This window comes from Mercenaria mercenaria, chromosome 11 (assembly GCF_021730395.1).
Source record: "Mercenaria mercenaria strain notata chromosome 11, MADL_Memer_1, whole genome shotgun sequence".
In the NCBI taxonomy this organism is placed as follows: Eukaryota; Metazoa; Mollusca; class Bivalvia; order Venerida; family Veneridae; genus Mercenaria; species Mercenaria mercenaria.
Window position 1 is genome coordinate 4,095,283 of NC_069371.1, and position 24,240 is coordinate 4,119,522.

At 33.5% G+C, this 24,240-nt stretch overlaps 1 protein-coding gene across 3 annotated transcripts in view; it reads right to left on the reverse strand.

Moving 5' to 3' along the window:
• LOC123531523 (secretin receptor-like) overlaps positions 1-23,598 on the reverse strand; it is a 103,854-nt gene extending 80,256 nt beyond the window's left edge. For 2 of the 3 annotated variants that reach the window (XM_045312572.2, XM_045312573.2), the window contains exons 1-2: positions 22,693-23,598; positions 6,239-6,321 (exon numbers count right to left, since the gene is read on the reverse strand). The gene's annotated coding sequence lies outside the window, so the exon portion shown is untranslated. The remainder of the gene's footprint in view (positions 1-6,238; positions 6,322-22,692) is intronic. The other variant, XM_045312576.2, reaches the window with a different exon arrangement.
• Positions 23,599-24,240: the final 642 nt, after the last annotated feature.

Here is a 24,240-nt window from a genome sequence, read left to right on the forward strand (position 1 = left end):
TAGCTATACAACTGATAGAAGTATTGCGGTGTAGCAATATAGACATCGGCCATATCAAATATGGCGTCAAGTGTAACTAGTTGGACAATTATCTGTAGAGTCGCCACGGACTGATCCGAAAGAGACACTGAATGTTATAAATACAACTACTGATGTCATAAATTGTACAAGAAAATCGCGCTAAAATCTTGACTGTTTGCAAATTACCGTTATTCATAAATAATTCTTATATGTATTGGGTCTGTTAAGAACTTGAATTGCAGACAGAGTCTAACATACAATAGTATATACTGCGGCCATTTACTGTGCATGACAAAATACAAAACTCGCATATAAACAGAAGTGTAAATGGTGCCATACGAAAATAGAATAAGAAGGCCTTTTTTGTTAACAAGCGCATTGTTTTAATATTCAAATCAGTGAATGAACCTGTCAAATATTCATGATGGGCAAATATAAACTTAAACATTAGCCTGCTGGCGGCAAGTGATTCTGCCTTCGCGGCCAGTGCAGACCAAGAGCAGCCTGCACCATGCAGGCTGTTAATGGTCTGCACTGTTCGCTAGTCAGTCAGCGAATTTTCAGCGAACAACCCTTTGAATAATAAGTGGCACTGTACTGCAGGTAAAGATTTTTAAAAAAAAAAGATTAATTTGATAGTAAAGAAATTAATGTGTTCAATCAGGAAATCCTACGTGTAGAAAAAATACATAACATATATGTGAATGTTTATAAATAATACATGGAAATAGAACATTAAGAATAGATTTATGACATTTTATTGCAAAAGAAAAACACTCACGAAAACGATCAGTGTGATTTATTGGGACTATTATCATCCTCAGATTCTTTTACTTCTCGTCTCCAAAACTCGATATGTTTATCTTTTAACAATATATCTTCATAAATCATTAACAACTGCTATAGAACAACGGACTTCTGTGAAGTTGAAGCATGTTATATGGCCAAAGTGCTCAGGAGGGACACTTCACAGAGTCACGTCAATTGTTTGTATGGTTAAAGTACTCAGGAACGCTTCTGAAAGCGTCTTAAATACTGAATAGTTAATCTCTGATGTTTGACAGTCTTGAGAGCCAACCATGCTATTTCTAGTAAAATAACATATACTTCCATCAATATCATATAATTATATGATGTTTCTTCACTTTAGTTTACTTGTTTTCTTTTCACTGCAGTCATTGCTTCACCAGTGATTTTATTCTTCAAAAGCGTTTTCAGGTTTTTACCACTAGCAGTTTCCATATGATTTATTACATATACACGGGCTGTAAACACTGGCTAACACTCTTTATGGAGGCGAGTTGATAAAAGAGCCAGTGATACTTCCGAGGCGGCGCTAATGACCGGAACTACACGAGAAATGTAAACAAAGACAGAGGGTGAGTTTATTTTTTACTTTCTGTAACAAATTTAAGTCCTTATTTCAAAAAAAGGGGCAATGCTATTCCACTCAGAACTTCTTTTGTATGCAGGTCGATCTGCAGAGCGAAGGCATTTCTTGATGTGAGAATTTTTGAAAGTTGTGAAATAGGACCGTACTGAACCGGAAGTGGACATATGCCTAGGTATTTCGCCCCAATTTACACAAGTCAGATATTTCAAAGTCAATGTTATTGAAAAGAATGTCTAATAATTTTAAATGTACGTGATTTGTTGGATTTCGGATTACTTAACTACTGTCTATGTGTATTTTTTGGCCAAGAGGAGGAGTCATAAAGAGTGGGAGCCAGTGTTTACAGCCCGTGATATAGTGGCGCGTATGACAACCAAATTTATCTGTGTTTAAGATTAGCTCATGCCTTGGCAATGCACAGCAAAGAAAAAGTACAGATTATGTTACCATCAAAGTCCATGGTTTTTGAAAGGTTTTATTTTATACTTAGGGGATTGGAGTAGCATATATCGAATTTGATCAGATACTTGTATGTAAAGATGACTTTGGTAAACTTAAATTTTATTTTACTTCTACTTATCAAATATTTGAACTCTTATAATTACTCAAGCAAACATGTTTATGTCTGATGTGTGTGTCTCTCCTTTTTTGTACATATTTTTTCTGTTAATCAAATATATAAATGTAACTTTGAAATCAGATTTATTGAATATTTGAATGTATTTTAATATAAAATTTAATTTTCTGCAGCAGCAATTATATTTTGTGTAAATTACACAGTTCCCAAATGCACGTAAATGACAACGTACAATTGTCAGACGTTTGTGGAGGCAAGAAAATTATTGGGGAGCTTATTGGACAGAATCCATGTCCATACTACTTTTAATCATGCAAATGTCCATCATCGATTACGATTTTATTACGATTATTCAGTAATATAATGTTCCAGGATGTCGCATATTGAAGATTCTTCTATTCAAAACAACGGTACAAAATCATCAAGGCAAATGTTCTTCAAATGTTTTGTCAATCTCAATGTTCAATATCGACTTAATGACAAAAGTAATGCTTAATATGGGCAGAAGTGGTCTTGATATCAAATGTCAGAGCATTTAACAAAGGGTTTTCAAGATGATTCCTTTGTCTATACCATAATGCGTTTTCCACGGACTTGGTTCCTTCATTAATGTGATTCTTTTAGCCACAATGGACTACAATTTTAAACCTTAGCAGACTTTACAAACAAATGTTCTCACATACTGGTAGAACTAGTGTTGTATTCCACGTGGACAATACGGTCGACTCATTGACGTCGTTTATATTACAAGTATACGATTTATTGCTGCTTTAAACTCAACAATCTAAAACAAGGAGAAAAATCCAAAAGGAAAGTACCCATTCAGAGCACGCAGCAGCAAAGCGTATTTCATAAAGCATTGCTGCACATTGAAGTATTTTGTCTAGATAAATTGCATATTTTAACAATTATGTAATTCAAAGCGATTTGTTACAAGGCCACGATAACAGGTTTCCAGCTAACAACTACGGTGTTCCCTTATGGCAATGGCCTCCTCTCTTATATTGGCCGTGCGCGACACACGACATTACGATGGTGAAGCACTAGAGCACGATGGCGAAGCACGAAATTATTTTCCAGTTTCGACATCGTGATCTCACGCTTCGCCATCGTTGTTTTGTACTTCGCACTTGAGATTCGCAATTTCGTGAATCAATTGCTGTATCAATACACGATGCGTGAGATCACGAAAGCGAAGAGCAAGATCGACGAGAGTGATCACGCTTTATGTATCGCTAGAGCAATTGATGAATTCAGTGCGAAGAATAAGGCCATTATTGCGAAGCGAATGATGTTTTGTAGTTCCCATCGCTTTTGCACTTTGCCATACACTTCGTGCGAGATCACGATGGCGAAGCCAGATACCATGATATAAAGTACAAAATTAGATTGAAAATCTTTTACGAAAGAAATGTAGAGATAGAAGACAATGACCTCTTTCGAAAAATATATTGTAATAAAAGTTTTACAATAGTTACACTATTAAATGCCGCCATCGTAAGATATACTATCTGCTAGGTTTTCAATCCCTTACCCGAAAATCCAATTAACTACAACAGTACATATCTACCGAAAATCAGCATACTTTATTACTGTTCCTATTAAGTAACCTTACATCTGTTGATTCGAAATGTTTATACATCACTGACCTAGTTTGGCATCACTGAGGAAAAAAAGCCATAAATGAATGACACCATTAGAACCTACAACTGAAATGCAATGTGGAGGCATCTTATTAACGACATAGATACACAGAGATACTACACTATATGATTACTGACAAATGAGCCTTTCACAAAATAACTAAAACGGGAATGGCAAATTGAATGATGCATAATCACCAAGACAAGAACCAAAACATCTTATATAATAACTGGCTGAGGAAAAGCACCTTAAAGTTTAGCCTGAAAATGACAGGATATAGTAATTAAATAATACTTGAGCAAGCAGAAAACAACAAATCTAAAGACTAAAAAGAAAGAAACATAGTACATAATATGTGGGATAACTTATAAGTGAAAAGAATAAATCGCATTGCCTTATACCAGAGAAAAAATAAATCATGTTGCATAGTAACACTATTGATCAGTATCAGAGAAGAATAGATCACGTTGTCTAGAAACAGAGGAAGATAATACACCTTACCAAATAGCGGGAAAAGGTTAAACATCTTATCTTTCCCTACTCAAATAGAAACTATTACAACGTACGTCCATCATGCAGAAAGAATCACAGAAGCAAATTCATTTGATATAAGGAACAATCCAGAAATTAAAGGGAATTAATTATAATTTGTCAAAGTAAGACTGTACTGTATGTAAAACCAATTACCTAAAGTCAAAATATTAGAAGAAGAAATTTTAAAAGTTCCAGTTACAATTTTAAATGTTATAGTGTGAACACTGTCAGGTTTTACAAGTCTGACTTATTCAGGGACCATAACTATAATATTGTTCTGATTTCGCCGATTATTGATACAGTGATATAGTAAAACATCTTCAATATGAAAGAAAATTCTATAGTAAGATCCTATAGAAGCATTGAATGCAAACAAGCAATATACAAATGAAAGCAGACTCAGTTTAATAGGATATCTTCACGAGAGATAATGGAATGTGCAACACCCCTCATAAGTTTAATTTAGTTGTAAAACTTATCTTCTCATTAAACTGACTGGACAATACTAATTTTCACAATTTTGACCATTTCAAGAACAGGTAGTCTCGAAATGTCGAACAAGCTGCTAGTCGAACTGGACCAATATTCTATAGAGATACAGTTTTTTTTATAAATTTGATATAGCTAAAAAATTCCTCGCTGGTGAGTCCTGACGATTTTCGCAATTTTGACTAATTGAAAGTTCAAAGACTTTAAAGGTACGAATTGGCTAGTTACGATATTTGACATACATTTTAGACTGAAACAATGGTTGAGATTAAAGAAATAGTACTCTAGTTATCAAACATACACTATGAATTTGGACTAATTCAAGGGACATTACTCTTGACATACTTGTTATTGAATTTAATATAGATTTTATAGGGATTCATTGTTTAGTGTTTTTCTATTTAGTGTGGTTCGAGAAAAAAATACTCGTTATTGGTCGAAAACCAATATCGCAACTGTGATTGATTCATTCGTTGTATTTTTTAGGATTTAGGAACACGCCAAACAATACCTGACACATCAGCTTTTAAGAGTGGCGAAAACCCAATGTGCTTCTTCGATCATTGTTTCAGGCATGGGAGGGTACTTTGGTAGATTCACCAACATTTTGTTAGAATTCCTCATATAAAAGATTTCTACGTCCTAAGCGAGGTTTCGAACCAATAGCGGTGAGGAGCAAATAATTCGAAGTAAGCGAGTTTTACCACTCGGCCACGGCCGCTTGACTTAAACAAATATCTATATATAGTCTAAATTTACATAATATTTTTCCGTTACAGATTCTTTTCGTTGTGGGCCTACTTCGCAAATGCGTGGCTCTGAGGCTGTGTTTGTGGTGCTCTGTGCTTCCGAGAAATCTACCCTCACCTATTATCTTTTGTCTGAACAAGATGGTTACCGAACTTGAACTAGCTTATAAAGAGATACACACTTTGTCCAGTTGTAAAAACAACAACATCATTTATAGAGCAGACACTGATTTCATCCACCCCCCTGTCCGCCAAAATATAATATGTCCCGTTTTCCCAACATGGACTTATGATAAAAACGTAATAAGATCGAATAAATATATTCAATTCATAATTGTTTGGAAATGCAAATGATAACTGCAAATTCATCTGAAGTCCGTCTTTGTTTAAGGCTGGGGTCTTATTTTGTAAGAATATTTTGTTTCTCTGTAATTACAGGATATAGCTGCAATATACATACACAGACAAAACGATTATCCACAAAGTGCCAAAGAAGTCATTAAGTTACTTCTAAAGAAACGATGAGTAGGAAAGATAATGTGTACTAGTGACTGCAATATTTATACAAAATGAGAAAATCTTCGCAAATAAGTGCATCTAAACGACAGATGATAATAAAAATAGTAAAAAATTGCACAATGCGTAATACTTTACGATCACCAATGGATGCAAATGGAAAAGCAATATTCAATATGCACGAGACTTGCAATAACATAGGCTTTAGAAAATGGAGAAATTTCTGTCATAAAAAAAGGGTAAAGAACCGTGTACAATCTTATGTCTTAGCACGAAATGAGAAAACGTTACGGATATGTACGAGAAAAAGCTTACCTTATATGCTGGGAAAAGCTTTTCTGCATCAGACGGTCACAAAAACAGTACTTCTAAATTAAAACAGCACTGGCGTTTTCTTGCTGAAAAGGAGGGGTTTATATTCACCGTAGTAATTAGGCATTTGTAGAACAGATAGAATAATTTGCAATAAACACTACTAAGAAATAGTTATATGGTCTAAGGAACTTCAAAATTTTACAATGAGGAGAAATATTGCAACAAATATTGATTTACCAAAGGACCACAGCTTCCTCAAAATTGTATTTAAGTCTTATCGTGACGCATTTTATGAAGTGCGCAACTTAAAAACGTTAATAACTCCAATAGGTTATAAAATAAAAAAGTGGAAAACCACAGGTCGTCCAACAAGACATAAACGAAAATGTTGCAGGCTCGGTTTGATTGATTTTTCTCGAGGACGGTAGTGGTAGTGCAAGCTACCGTTCTCGCCCTCTAGCCTCGGGTTGAGCAGAACTCATCAGTTACACATGTTATAAGTACAAGGATGTAATTTAGAGACATCCGCAGATGTATTATCTTTTTACAGATTTTATTTCATACGGCGATGCACATGGAACCTTCAATGATATAAAAACTCGATTTAGAATTATTTAACATTGTAAACTGGCTGCCTCCAAATTATTCATTTAAGGCAGTTTCATCTAGATATTGTGTAATCTAGCGCAATGTGCAGATATGAATTATTTTACCTTCTGATGGATGTTTAAAAGAGTGAAAGCTTGATTAAACTTCTATCTAATATATAAAACATCCGTTCAAAAGGAGTATCTGGCTGTATAAATAGGTTAAATCTTTTAATCAATTTAAACGATATGTTTATTATCTGACAGAATATCTTTAATTTTATAATTTGGCAGCTTGTGAAAATATGAGATAAAACGAGAAAGAACGTTATTTCTGGAACATATCCTGTTAAATGATTGTATTATAAATATTATATTACAGTGTACGATATATCATCCATCCTGCGAATTGTTGCAAGTACATGTACGAGAATCAGTCAACAAAAATGGAAAAAAAAACTTCCTTATACACACTACCAATTACTTAGTTTCACACTAGAAATTTTCACAAAAATGCAACAATGAATAGAACTAGTATCGAAAACATTAATCAAAACATTACAAAACCTTCCATTTTTAATAAACCAAATGACAAAAATCATAAGGGTATACAATGAATCCACATTCCTGGAACACAGTCACGCCATAACGACACTTCGTAGATTTATTGGTAGGTAAAACTACACAAAAAAACTCAAGTTACTTACATTAAGCAAAACACGTACATTAAAGCTGTGACACAACATAGTTTTTTGTCTTAAAAGTGGTATATTAATACTTTCGTACTGTATACTTTAGTTACAATATAGAACTTTGAACCTCGAATAATAGTTGTATACCGGTATATACATGTTATCAAAGAATATGTTCAGTTTGATACCATGTAAACACTGTAGCACAAAGTACGTGAATGTAGATAGAAGCAACAGTGTGACCACCGATAAGAAGTGATTTAACCGGTCATACATTGAATGAGGAACAAAACAAAACTAAATAAACATACTGCACACGATGTTCAAACTACAGTTTTGCTCAGAATGTTATAGTTTTATATAATAAAGTAATCGTTTAATTTGATGATTGGCCTATTAATAAAATAGAAAAAAGTTACATAACAAAACTATTTCCATAATGATCTAAGCATGTCTGACGTGACTCAGTATTTATAACAAGTATGTGATTTTTTCCATTCAAAGAAATCCTATAGTTCGCTTTGTTCATATTCCAACATCAAAACGTATAGAATGAAAAGGATGCGGCATGTAGGAGACATAGACAATAACTTGGAACCTGTTTATAGATAAGAGACAGCGTTCATAAAACATAAGTCAATTACAAAGAGATAATCCGTACGCATAAGACAGGTTTAAATGAACACACAGTAAAGTAGTAAAAAGTAAGACAAAACCTGACTTTAATTAGTCAAAAGAAATCGACGTAAACATAAACATTACGATAACACCGCCTAACGAAGACAAAGCGATAACTGAAATGCAACTGCATGAATTCTTAGTCAATTTGCAAACATGATTCAGCTGTGGTTCAACATAAAGAAACATTAACTATATTTATTGCATTTATCAAGGTAGAGATACAGACAGACTTGCCAGATGAGCATCTCTGATGAGTGAAAATTATTAAATTTTAACGTTAAAGTCCGGAGCAACTTGACTAAACCTTTGGAATTATGAACCAGATTTACTTAAGACCTTGTAGTAAATAATGCTATTTTATACTTTCTATCGTTTAAATAACGTCTTTTTTTAACAAGAAACAGCATCTGAAAATCCTTCGTTTCAAAACTTTTATTCATGCATTTAAGATATTTTTTATATGGATGATGACGATAAAGAAAACATACCTGCTATCATACACGATATATTTGCACTTACACTACGTAATTCAAGTAATTTAATACATTCCAACCCTTTAAAAAACGTTAGAGTACATGCATATTTTATTTCATTCCTCATTTTATGAATTTTATTACATGTATATATTTCATATTTGATTTACTTTCTTGATAATAAGCTACATCTGAAATTTATCCGGATGAAGTCAGTTTTCCCCCAACAAAACTATGTATCAACACTGTCTTATCTGTATGCAGTGTGGCTTAAATACTAAAAAAACAAGCCCACCCCTCATAGCCGTATATGGGCTCCGTGTGAAAGTTCCGCTTCTAGTACTTTCGAATCACTGAGTTCATTCAATTACTTCTATAATAGAGTTTTGCTCCAGCCGATACTACGGGACATGAAGGACTCATTTCATTGACGAAATTAAACCGACTCGGCTATTATTTTGCTTGGTTGTTGCCTGGCGGCTGCGTTCTATATTCCCAAAGGATCTTCTTAGAGACGTTCTTGTGCGATAGTTGTAACAATAAACAACGAATACTTCAGTTTATACACTATTTGAAATGTTACCGCTAAGCTGTTTGGGTTCGACAAGCCCACCGCTAAGCGGTTGCGGTGCTAAGCGGTTTTGATTCGAGGAGGATACAGCTTAGCGGGTTTGGTTCCAGGAGGCTACCGCTAAGCCGTTTCGATTTGAGGAGTCAACCGCTAAGCGGCTGCGGTAAGAGAAGTCTGTCGGTATGCGGTTTCGGTTCGAGAAGGCTGCGTTTTTGGTACTTGGCTTTGGAGTACATACGATTTTGATTCTTAATGTTTGCTTTTTATATATTTATACACAAGCATTTTTGTGTTTTACATGCCATGCCTTTTTGTTTCCATTACGTGTGTTAGAAATTCACCTGGAGGGGATTACGTTTAATTACATTGTCCCGCAATCTGACTAAAGTACATCTCCTATTACGCTACGCATAGGATCTGAGAACGACCTATTCATAGCCTCGTTCTGACGACCCTTTCGCTAGCCAGTCAGAGCTTAACTTACAAAATGTAGAAAATCTACCTGTAGCCTTGACTTTTTTTTATTTACAATTCTTATGTCGGAACGTGTCAGATAGCCGGTTAGCTCAGTCGGTAGGTCACTTGCTTAGTAATCGAGGGGTCCCGGGTTAGAGCCCTGGAATAACTGCACATTTTTCTTACTCTTTGACATTCTAACAAGTCGTCTCATTTGTTAAAATAAAAATAGTAATACTGGAAATCCAAAATATACAGAAGACGTATGTGAATGGGTCGTTCTCAGATCTTCGTTTAGAAGATCAAGTACTTCAGTCAGATTGATTGTCTTTGGAACATTGTGGGGGTAAGAGTGAGGTTAGGTTTAGGCACCATAAACCGGTTTAAGCTCCCCAGTAGTGTTTTTGCCACTGACCGTTCCAAGACGGCGCCCCACTGTGTTCCTTTGTTTGTTCGTTTTGTCCTCGTATGTTCGTTTTGTGTGCGAGTGTGGGTGTGCACGTCTGCGTGCTGTGAGTTCGTTGAGGGGAGGCTGCGGTTTTGGTAAGTGGTATTCCCTGTTTGATATTTGTCTTTATTTTTTCTCTTTATCTTTGCTTCTTGACATCTTAAGTAGGCTCCTGTGATTCCAAGAACGGCATTACAGCAGCTTAATTTTATTCCTTAATTATTCTTAGTTTTGTATTATCTCGAGTAAATATGACTTCCTCGATATCCGATTTACAAACTAATTAAAAATGAAAAAAATATCAGAGTTCTAAAATGTCTAAATACAAACATTTCATGGTTAAAATTTCAAGCAGACAATGCCAGTAAAAGAATACTAGTATTCCATGAACATTTATTGATAGTGCCGACCATTTAGATCCAAATAATGATATACGATTACAGCACCAGACAACTTTGTCAGTGAGAACTTCAATGCTATTTATAAGAACTTTTAACAACACATCATTTGCTTTTACGTCCCGTCTCAGGAACTAGATAGGTTTACCATTTCATGTAGCATGCAAAAAAAAGAAGAAAAAAAAAAAAAGAGAACAAAACAACAACATGCACTGTGACGGATGTTAGGGAGGATATAATGGTGCAAGCAAGAAACACTCTTGTAAGTGCAATCTGAACTGTAGAAATTCAGAAAGACAAGTTTCTTGAAATATTATAACGTGAATCTTTACTAGATCTAACACCTTTGTGCTCGATGTTCGTTTTTCTGCTCTGGCGCGGTTCGATTTCAATCGGTTCAACATATTTTAGAAAAGAGATAATGAAAAATCGAAATACAGTTATAAAGAATTCTAACACGACCGGCGAATAACCTACATACATTTAGAGCAAAATCTGTCTCGGGTTATTCTGCAATAAACCACTCGCGTACAATGACGTCATTCGATCCAGGTGCGTAGCATGGTCGTAAAAAGTAGCTACTATTTCTTCTAACACTGTTGATACTAGTATGTCGTGTTAGAATCAAAATAACAAGTTCCCAAGTGTGATTTATCATAGAATAACCCTTGTTTTTCGTTTTCATGCGAAACAATATATCACTCAGGCCTACGGCCTTCGTGATATATTCTTACGCATGAGAACTCAAAACACGGGTTATTCTACGATAAACCACACTTGGGAACTTATTATTTCTTAAATGACCAAAAACAAAACAATATTCAGATAGGAAAAGCAAAAAAAAGAGCAGCGACAATATTTCTGTCCATACAACAACAGAAAGAAGTGAACATGGCCAATGTAAACAAACTTAAACAACCTAAATACACCCAATAACACACAACACTGCTCTGCTTAAGCCTTATATTTGAAATGCATTATCAAAGTATACTTGAAAGAAACTTCATCATAACCACGTTAAACTAATGTATTAATTAGAACCACACAAAGTTGAAGAACAGACACAATGATTAACAGACAAGACCATGTTCACTTATACGAGAACACTTTTATGAATTATTATTTCTAAAAGATAAGAGCTTAAACATCAAGTAAAATATTTTGTTTATATAATTTGTGGAAAGACGAAATTATCACCATAGCATATTAACAAGGATGTCATAAATGTTTATCTACAAACATATGCCTTATCTATACTAAAAATTGTGCAACAAACGGAAACCAAAGTGGCTGCAATGTATTTGCATTCCATTGTGCCTGGCAGATAAAGTGTGTCGTATAGACAATGAAAATGAAACGTTTATGCTCTTCTTTCAATCAAATCTTCAATGCTTTTTTTTTCGCGCTGAATTGAACTGTCAAACTTTAATAGTAATTTCAAAATTTAAGAAAAAATATTTGACATCCTAAAATATTGAAGGGTGTTACTACATGCATTTTTTTCTTATGAACCACTCTTTCGAAATATTATATGATTGTAGAAAGGTCGAAAGAGCATTACTACTGTATATTGTAAACGAGAATGTTATGGCCAATATCTGGTAGAGGAACAAGTCGGACGTTTCACATTCGAAGCATGAATTTACTAGCATTCAGTTCCCAAAGAAATGAACAACACTCGCATAGCTTTGTCTTCTTTACATATATTCAGTGAAGTCATGGTAACAATTCCAGTAGCCTAATTAAAGATACTTTGCTACATAAAATACATATAAGCCATAGAAAACAAATATTCAGTCTTGTTGTGTTTTCTGGTCCTTTGAAGTCATGGAGTCCGTTCTATATCTGTGTTATAGAATTTTGCTTAAGCCGGTGCTAGAAGTGTAAGGGGTGTCGCACTTTCCACAACCTCTCATGACTCAGATCAAATCGTGTCTGCTATTATTTCGACTGGTTACATTCTATGCTTCCATAGGATGTTCTAATACATTTTTTTACTTAAGCTGCTGTAATGCCATTGCACTGGTTTTTAAATACAGTTAAATATATGCAGAACACCACACCGAATAAAAAACACAGCTGTCGACTGTATTTCTTCGAGGTCATGCTACTATATAGGCACAGACACTAAAAAGAAAAATGGCGCGAAAATAAAATGGTAATGGCATAATGGCGGATACAAAACGTCCTCATTTTCCTTATTTTCTTTGCAATTTTTTTGCTAAAATCACATGACAGATTTATGCTTGACATGTAGGTAGCATTTTCATAATGAAATAACAACATTACAAAATTTTTCATGGAAACGTAGATCATACACCACTAGTATAATTTGGGGTCTCATTTTTTAGCTGATTTTGCAGTTTGTGTGTTTGACTGAAATTATTTTTCTTGCATCAAACATGACCCCCACTTTTCTTTTGATTTTTAGTTAGTACTGGCAATATTCTTCAAGAAAATGTAGTTTACAGAAATTTAAAATGGGTCCTGATGTGTGCTGCGGTCATTGGAAATAGGTCAGTTTTATATAGAATAAAGAACAACAACTATTTAGTGTGTTATAACCTATAGCCACTGAAAAAATACAAAAGACTAACCTTTTAAATACATGCAGTAATTCATTTAGCTATTACTGCACACTCTTATTCCATTATTTTCACCGTGCAATTGCAACAGACTTTTACAGTTCTATCAAATACAAACTTCTATGAACATTCGCCACAAAAATGGGGGCATCTAAACCTGGTGAAAAATAAATAAGGTAGTGCACAGGTGACAGCCTTTCCTTCTCAAGTGATAAAAGAATACAGTAAAACATTATGGTGAATAACATTCAACTAGCATAGGACAACACAGTAAGTTCGTTTACTGAGATAAAATAGAGAGAAAATAACATATGTTTGTATTCAATTAATCTTGACGAGGAGCTGCTACTCTATCTGTCTACAATAGTGCTATGATGAATTGTTGGAAACCGCCTCTTTTTTCATGTGATTCAAGTTTATCTACAGAAAGCTCTCAGACATTCGTTAGAGGTAATACGAACTTGCAGTCTTTATTTGATATGTAGAACATTCATTCAGAAATAGTATCTGATGATTGTTAATAACAATAAGTTAATATTTAATTATAAATAACAGAAATGTTTATGTATTGACACAGGGTCTTACATTTCCTAACTTTTGACTACTTGAGAAAATATAAGATGAGATGAAAGAAAGAGAACTTGAAAAGTATTTCAGGTTTACATATCCTGTTTCAATATTTTCTTAACTTTCAAAGAAATTTATTACAGTGCACTATTGTTTCTTTGAATAATCTGCAAGTTGAACATTTGTAGCAAATCTTGTATACTCTGGTTACAAATGATATAAATATACAGGCAGGTAAAGACCCGAGTCGATTTTTGAATCTATATATTTCTTTCCTCTACGAAAGAAAACAAAGTATAATCTTCACAGGGAGGTTTCATGTTATAGATTGATGTCAGATTTTGCACCAATTTAGGCGGTTAAACAAAAGGGTGACGGAACGAAAAGAAATCAGGTAACGGAACGAAAAGAAATCATTCAAAAGGGTAACGGAACGAAAAGAAATCATTATGCCGAACAAAATATTCTTTTAAAACAGTTTCTGACAAATTTGAAAATCAAAATGATATGTGCACGGTATGGTGGCATATTTCTGCCGATCTCACCTTCACTAATTTGTCTAAAAATGTCACATATCCACTTATTACCAGGAAAGTAGAAAAGTTCCGTGTTATACCAGCAATTATCTTAACAGAACAAAACTGACTGTTAGTGCCTCTACTACTGCTATAACATAACCGGCTATTGTGAAAGTTTTCGTGATAGCCAGTTAGCTAAAAAAAGATAATTTTAAGCATTCTGTTCGCATAGCCGTACTAGAGGAAAAAAGACAGTCATACAGATTGATTCATTGCCAGTTACGATGGGGACTTAATTTCCAGCAGTTGTATAAATGGAAATGTGGTTAACAGAAATATGCTACCATATGTGTGACATGCCATATACGTAAAAATCTTTGTTATGTAAAATCTTACTTCAATTTATTTAAGTTGACGGTAAAAAGAGGAAATATAAAACTACATGTATAAAAAACATAGAGTCCTTTTAATGTTTTTGTAGGGATAATACACGTTTTTTGTGTATTAACAACAAACGTGTATTGTCGCTTTTCCTGCATAAAAACATTACACGACGACTAAATGCATTGTTTTCTTATGTGATGACTTTACGATTCCGGTACATTTTTAATTACCATTCTGTTGTTCTTGGAAACGGTAAATATGTTTTAAATATCCATAACCAGGGCCCAGAAATCAACAACACTTCCAAAAGCATGTAATGAAGGGTTTTAACCAATTGTTTTAATCTGTCATTATTACAAATATAAAATTACCCATATTTTTACATATCACTTACAAATTTGGTAAACAGGAACGCAATTTCAAAAGTAATAACATTACATTCGAATTATTTTGAGTACGAACACATTTAGAGTACGGATGAGTACGAACGTAGTGACAAGCTTTCAAATGTTTTATCTAAATTCTTCGCGAAATTAGATAAAAACAATCCGACTGATACTTACAAAAATAATTAAAATGATTCTTAAAAACAAACAATTGCGCAAGTTACACGCAGTTCTTATACATTCACGGTCATCAATAAAAAATGAATCGACTCCGACTTCTAAATGGGTGTGTAAGCAAGGGTGGAGCGAGTACGTACATTTTTGGGGGTAGTGCGTTTGGTTTTGGTAACTGATACAGCAAAACATACTAAGGGTTAGATTGCACCTTTTGTGCTACAAGGGGAGAATATTATGGAAGAATCAAGACGCAGATACCAGATGTCAATCTGCGTAGAAATACATATATACATCCCTGACGAAGCATTTCAAAAATAAAAATCATGTATTAACAGCGCGTGAATTGCCTTGTTTGCACACGATTTTTCTCCCGTTAATACATGGGCGGATCAAGTAAAAAAAAGTAGTTTTTATGCAAGAATTGAATATGATTCCGCTTAAGCCGGTGTTAGGGGCTTGAGGGGTGTTCCATTATTCATTATCTATTATGAACAGACTCAGACAAACTGAATCTGCATTTTTTGCTTGGTTGCATTATGTGCTTCCATAGATTTTATTGGTATTTTTAAATCGAAAACATCTTCAGTAATTTTTATTAATATATTAATGTAACAATGTATTAAAGTTGGTTCTTAAATACATCAACGAGTTTCATGTTTTCTTTGGTAATTATTCCCGTCAGTGTTTATCAGAACCCATATTGAGCATTTAAAGAACAACATAACTTGCAGAAAATATAAATTTTTGTAATCGACTACTTTCAGTCGTGTTCGTTTGATCCGAATTAAGACCACTACAAAGGAAACAAAGGGCCTTTTTTTAATACAGAATGAAAAAATGTTCAAAGGAAAAAGCTAGTACATGATACCAACACAACTTTAACAAAGCCGTACTAGGTCTAAATTGAGAAACAAGAAAGACATTTATCAACCAGAAAAGAAGTCCCTTAGGAATAAAAATGTTATAATGCAATCGGGTTAGATGAAATGAAGCTGTTGATAAAATACAAAAGGCATTGAAACACTTTGAGCCTCATAGAAATGGAGGAAGAACCGAAGAAATAAGTTATAATCTGACATAGTTGCCTCCTCAGGAGGCAATATATCATTCCCTGTCAGATAACTGTAACCCAGAATTTGACACATTTTTATGTTCCTCCACGGTAAAAATATTGCACTGCGCATTAATGAAATAAGTATAATTTTGTAAGATCTGGTCATCCGCACTTAGATAAGATTAGAAAGAAAAGAAGTGAAAACTACATGCTTACAACAACTTACAGAAACAAATGTTAAAAATGTATGTTTTTTTCTGGTTTGTAATTTTAAGATTTTTTCAATGCCATTCATGCGCGGATCCAGGGGGTTGGGGGTGGGGGCCCCCCGCTGGAAAATCCTAAAAAACGAAAAGAAGAGAAGAAGGAAAGAAAATGTTTTTCGAAAATGCAACATTAGGACCGCATTCAAAGTGTTTGTGACTGCTGCTACATACGAAATCGACATAATTCATATTTATGTTAATTATCTCAAAGAAACAAATAATTTTACATTTAAGAAAACTTAATTTTATTATTTTCCCCAAATTTAACAGGTGAGCTCATCAAAACGTGAAAATAAGGGGTATATTGTATATAAAATTGCAGTGGAAAAGTTGTTCTTAAATGCTCCTAAAATGCCCCAGAATGCAGGAAATGAAGCGTTGAGTTTCAAAGTTTTCCTGTGGGGGAGCGGGGGGGGGGGGATTGTGCCCATGGACACCCGCCCCTCCTAGCTGGTCAGCTACTTTTCTATTTCAGCCTGTTCAACATTAACTTTTGGATAACCCTGTACTCGTAAACGGCTAACATCCACAAAAATCACATCAAATAAATAAGTGTATAAAGACACATGTTTGTCATATTAAGAGTTCAGTCGGAACCCCCCCCCCCCCCCCCGCCTCCCCCGGAGAAAATTGGCTGGATCCGAGCATGCCATTTGTGTCTATATTTCTGTAGAGATACATCTTGAAACAAGAATCCCAACTCGCAAATGCACAAATTGCAGGTAATTGCAAAATAATCCCTGGCCTACATATTTTTTGTTATATCATGGAAGAATTTATTTTGTGTTTGTACGATTTGATATTTCAATAGATAAACAGAGAGCAAGAATAGGAAATGGTAGAGACTGGTGCACCTGATCAACACCGTTAAGTGTTATGAATGGATTTGTTTTAATTGAATGAAAGTTAAAAACACCTCAAGGTCATACAGATACTAAAATAACTTAACCCCTTTGATATCCATTCAATTTTTTTAAAACGATATACAATTATTTTATTTAACTGAATTAATCTCCGCGTTCATAAAGAAAAATACGAATGTAATTTAAGAAAGCTAACAATTATCTGTAATTATTTAAACTTGTACATGGTCGGGATTTTGTCCTACTTATTAGTTAACAATAATGGAGTTATTATACGCTGTCGGAGGTTTTTGTGGAGCAGTCGTTTGATAAAGCAATCACTTGACATGAGCACTGTCATTGTGATGCGTTTTCGCAGATAATACAGATGTTGTACGGTTTCATTGGAGAACCTTGATAACGTTAGGCAATAGCACAAGCTCTTAGCGTCCGACCACAAGTACTTGTATTCAGTCATGTTTACAAAACGGACGGTGGTTTAAAAAGCACTTTATCAACCCATTCTAAAGCTTTATTTGAACAAGGTTAAGGATAACTGAATATAAAGAGAGTTAAATATATTGAAAGACAATGGCAACCTTCCAGGCCAAATAAGCATTCCAGGCAATATAAATTGTTGTAGTTGTAAACTGCCGTGTGAATGTAGAAAATTGTCATGTAGATAAAGAAAAAAGGTATGAATGTCAAACAAACTCATTTCACATTACGTATCTCGAACTCATTTATCTCGAAATACTGGCTGTTTGGAATAAGTCCCGTCAAAAAATTCTTTTTATAGTATGTATTTTCACTATGTTTAGGTCAAAATCGACATTCAGCTACAATGGTTGAAGTAAATTTTGAATTTCCTCTGTCAAATTCTTATGTATTTATGTCCCACGTGTCGATTTAAACAAGCATTCCTAATATGAAGACGTGATAATGCATTGCAAATATTAAATAAATAAAACCTATGTAAAAATACATTTCAAATTGCTATGTATCATCAAAATGTGCAGAAAATATATATGCCATGTTTACATGAACACTAATGATACTATGGCAACACATTAATAAACACGTACACAAAGTAAATGTTTTAAAAACAAGAATAAATATCCAACAGGGAAAGTCACTTTCCAAACAATGTTGCCTCCCCAAACCTTAACACAGCACGCTGACGTACAAACGACCAACACACACACGCACTTCACACAAAACAAGCACACTAGGATAAAACGAACAAATTAAGTCGGATTTCGGTTTACCCGGAGTAAGACGCACCGTCCCTGGCAATTTGAGTTTTACCGAGTTTCAACTGTGATACACATGATATTTTGTTAATGAACGGTGAAAAATATGTTTTAAAATGAAGCTTTATGCTGAGAAGTATTTCTATGCACTTCAATAAAAAAATACATAAAGTCTTCCAACGCAATTTTAAAATCTAATATCAGTTTTATTCAGAGATAATGCATCGCCCATTTATCAATCTTTGTACGTCATAGCGGTAAATTCAAATTAAACATGAAAATTGAAATTCGTATTATAAGATACTGCTTTACGTGTCTTGATAAAAGAAACTGTTGAACGCGTGTCAAATATTGACTGCTTCATGAATAATATTTTGCATTTCTGTAACATAATGGAATAAATCGTGGGAGCTCTTTGGCATGCAAATACCTATCATTCATAAGAATGTTTCTCATATGTGTTGATTAAAATATCCGGCTCAAGGATAAACGAGGCTTTGTCTAAACAAAGGAGCATTTACAGCTTCTCCGGTTATTGAGTGTTATCTTACATACTGTCTTATGTAAACAATAGAAAAAATATATTAAACAAATGACTTTCTTAGCAGTACTATTTCTTATCGAAAGGTGTTTAAACATATCATTGGAAATGTACGTCCGTTTATTACAATGACTACACAAGTTAAAGCATAGCAAAAGTTCCTTCTAGGGCATATCTATATAAATATAAAATAATCATCTTGTAAAATTTTGGTTGCAATGTCTGTTTTATACTGCCAAAAATTTCAATTAAGTATTTCCCTAGTTATTTAACATAAATTGTTAAATCCACCAACAAATTAAATCTGTTACCACTTTCAGTAGAGTAAATACGGCAATAAGACATTGACCCGGTTAATCAATTACGATTCGATGCGTGAATTTGTTGCGTATAATTAGAGGGTCGCAATGGGGATTGTTTTCATATATTAACTATGCATTTCAAGGTAACGATAAAATTTAGATGTTTACATTTAAATTTGCTGATATATGTCTATCTGGTCGACTGAATGTATGTTATGTTCCTCAAGAATGGAGGAAATAACATCCTCGGGTTTAGTGATATGTAATCCACGGAACGCGTTAAGTCAGACATTCGCCTCAATTAGGAAAGAATAGTCTAACGTCAGAGGTTATTTCTAAGGTCATGGAGTTTTATTGGCCAGCTTGTAATGACAACAGCTTTCGGTATCAGTAGCTCAGTCAAGTGTGACTTATTGAACTATAATATTCCTTCTCAAGAGAAGGAATAATGACATTAATAAAGTACAGTACACAACAACGCTGAGTGTTCCGGTTTAATCTAATTATATGTAATTTAACGTTATGTGATTCCCCGAACAATACGTTTTCTTATTCTCACTATAAGGAGCAAAGTATTTAACTTTATTCTTTATCATATGTTTGACATCGTGGGAGTGAAATAGAGAAATTTCTTAAATCGGGTATAACACTAGTGTAATTAAGAAATAATGTATAGCAAAACCGTGTTTTAAGACTATACACAATGGGTTGTTATACGTCGGGCGTGATAATTTCACGAGGGCACAGCCCTCGGCAAATTATTTCCAACGACGTATAACCGCCCGAGTATATAAAAAGTGTTCAAACACGGTTTTGCTATAAATTATTTTTATTGTAAAAACTATATGAAATATGACAGAATTGTTTCTTGGCGCATGTATGGCACCAAATGATAGGTCGTCACGCTCCTTTGTTTATACACGCTAGGACCGGAAATGGTAATACGTCTTGCGAAATACTTCCATTATAAATGAATAATGGTGAATTATTCTGCAAAGCTGATAACCAACTTCGTGTGTGTTTAAATTAATCAAGAGAGTTTTAAGGAGGTAGGTTACCTTAATTTATGTAAGTGCGCATGTCCAACCGGAAGCTAACGTGACGATTTACGACGAAGTTTACGACAAACTAAATGTGTTTGTATATCCATTCTTCTGGAAATAAATCTTGAACCTGCCTCCGATCTTATGTTTAATGGTTTAATAATGCAGACGTAATGAATGGATTGCCGCAGAAACGCTTCAAAACATTGTTGCCTTAAAATGACGCCATTGACGTCATGACGTTACGTGTCAGTTACCGCGCAAAATTAATAGCTTTTATTTTGAAAGTACGTTATTCTGTGCTTTTACTTTATTTGAACTGTTTTTAAACAGCCATTATTTGCTGAAATACTTTTTATTAGTCTTTTGCTCTGAAAAATGATCAATATTTTGCTTCTTTTATGTAATTATATTGAAATGTTATGCGGAATGTAAGAAAATGGACGATGGTAACTGATGTGATTGGGAATATAGTTGGCTGAAAGGTAACTTATTACGGTCATTTACAAATAAAAAATGGACAGTTTGATTTGTTATACCTATTTCCAAGTTTCCGTTGATAATTTGTTACTTAATTACTAAAACTAAGCTCTAAATTTGTTCAAATTTCAGTATAAAATTATGGTGTCTTGAATTAAATTGATGTTACCATGGAAACGAAGCCCGTGACCTATATGTCTAATTGTAAAATTCAAAAGCGTTGACACTGGTCTATTTAAGGAACACAGCTTCGGCTTTTTATTTTCATTTCAACAATATCCATGAGAATAATAGCAGCATGCAGAACGATTTTTCAATAAAAATGTCAGACGACGGGCACTGCTGTAAGTATTTTAAGCTGTGAAATTTGTTAAATTAACTGCTATTCATACGAAAATATTACTAACGTTAGAAATAAGATGTTTTAAAGCTACATTAACAAGAAAGATAATTTTATATAATATATTTTTTATAAGAAATTACGATAAAAAGCAACATATAAGCTATTTTAAACATCTCTGTTGCCATGGTTACTCTAAAATTTAAGAAAAACATAGTACCATGTAAAGTTCTTGTTCTTTTGCTAATCATATTACTCAAATATGCCATGTTGGTCAATAACAGAATGGCACTGAAGCCGTCGAAAAACCCGTTTTCATACATAATTGTTGAAAAATGAGAGAAAATGCGTTACCATGGAAACACGAGCCCCGCGACATATACATTTTAAGCTTTTATTAGAAAGCTAATGCGCATACTAGTAAAACTATTAATTATGCAGACTTCTACGGATAACATTGAAACCAAAATACACTGAAAAGTGTTAAATATCCGTATTTTCCTTCTTCTTTCTATATAAAATACCTTAAGAGGGTCATGTACTTCAAACCTGGATAAAAATTGCACTTGAAGGGATAGAGATAAACGGAACTGAGATTGTATCAGTTAAAACATTAAATTACACGAAATACAAAAAATCACTGCGGTTCCAACTAATTTGAATTTACCCTGGTAACAAGGTAACCTACCTCCTTAAGTAAAATATTTGATCAAATTTCAAAGCGTTAATTATTTCTCGATGAGTACATGGCGCTAAATATCACGTCAAGATATATTCGTTGTGATAATGTAATCATTGGTAGCCATATTAGAATGAAGCTTAACGTTGATGTCGTTTAAACTAAAAGAGACATATGTAGAATCTGACTGGCTTTCAGCAGGAAAAGCTTATATGTGATAAAAAGAATATTACATTGGTTTCTTTCCGCATTGAATATATTAAACTGATAAAATGCTCAACAGAGCCTCGCATTTTATTACTTTATTCATCTCCTTTAATAAATTCAAAATGAAAGAACAGTCGTAATATATCCTCTATGACTTTCATACAAAATCAAAATCAACTAAATATCTGCACTGCATCAATGTAATTACTGTTGATGTTGATGCATTTTACGGCAAAAGAGTAAAATAAAATTGTGGAAAACTACAAATCTTACACCCTAATACCGAGTTTTTCAGCACCGCTAAAATCTTCGAAAACTTGTGTCGCTAGAATACAATGCTATTCCTTTAAGAAGGTATGAGGCAACAACAGATCGTATGAGATTACTCCAACCTCTCGCACTGATATGATCTACAATAATGTAAAGTTTTACTCAGTTAGTACAAAGCTTTAACATTAAACTTAGTAAATACCAAATAAATTAAGCATGCTACAAGAACTAGAATCAATCAATAAGTTATTTACCTCTTTTCCTGATACCTCTCTATTTTATTAGTCTACTTCCTAGTGCAGAAATCTGTCTACATACTCCAAACTACAGCATACAGTGTAGTGTCCTCCAGTTTCCTATCTCAGAATATAGATTTCTCCTATTGTTTTCAAGAGTATTAGAGCTTTTATATGTTTCTACATTTATTTTGAATAATTACATAATTTATGTAAACTATCTAATTATTAGATTGATTAACACATATCTCCTTTTATTTTTCGTAATTATTTCAAAGATTTTATTTGTTTCTGCATGTCACTTGATTAATTCATGTCTTTTCGGTAAATTGTCGGATCATTAGATTTTTTAAACACTCGTTTCGCAAGCATTTATTTTGTAATGACGTTTAAAGATTTAAATCAAGTAGAGTCCTTATTTTACTTTCTCAAATTTCAGTATTTATACATAACTTGTTCAATTGTAGTACATGTAGTTCGATATTTAGCAATGTATTTCCGTTCTAGGTATAATAGATCATTCAACACTTATGGGAATAATATTTGCTTGTCTTTTGTGAAAGTAAATATTAATTTTTCGTACTGAATTGTTAAGTTTACGCACAAGAAAAGAATATCTAACAATATACTAGTAAGATCAATTGATACGAACATTATTTATAATTATAGTCATGTCATCTGTTAAACACTATATATAACCCATGATAATTTGTTTTTAACTTTGTGGAACACATTAGAATTCACAAATATTTTCACAATCGAAATATCTAAGCATAACATTTAATATAAAAAAGAAATTATAATCACAACACTAGCACTACAGCGTTATATAGAAGTATTTCATCCAAGCACAATTGAAAGAATAATGCCGCTAATTCTGTCAGAATTAACAGACACTATTAGTACATAAGACGACCCTTTTACTTCTGTAGACACGAGCATGCATTCTGTAGAAACGAAGACATTGACTGCGATTATATAGGCTCCGCGCTACTTTGAAGAAATATCGAAAATGCCCGTCTAGAGGGTTTGTTGAATAGAACATATTTTCTGCATCGTAGCATGAAAGAAGCACATCTCAGATTTTTGTCAAATGTTTCGAAACTTCCACGTACCATGACAGTATCAAATGACGTAAAGGAACACAAATAAAATATTAGAATAAAAAGTAAAATAGATTTATTCATTGAGTTCCCTATGTGTATAGAAAGAGAAATAATTCCCTATGTATATAGAAAGAGAAATAAATACAAAAGATCTAGAAATAAAATGGAAAATAGAATTCATTAAAAGCAGATTTATATGATATTAATTTATGAATTTTGTTATGTTAGATTTATATTTCTATGTGTTTTACAACAACAAACAACAACAACAACAACATTTTATTAGCAAACATCGACAAGAACTTGCCTTTGGCTAATGAACAGAAAAAACACTGATAAAATAGATTACAAAAATACTTGATAATCAAACGTGTATTAATGTAGAGATAGTACTTTTAATTCTAAATTATGAAACATGATTTAAAAAAATAACGTTGAGTTCTTACATGTAACATTTAAG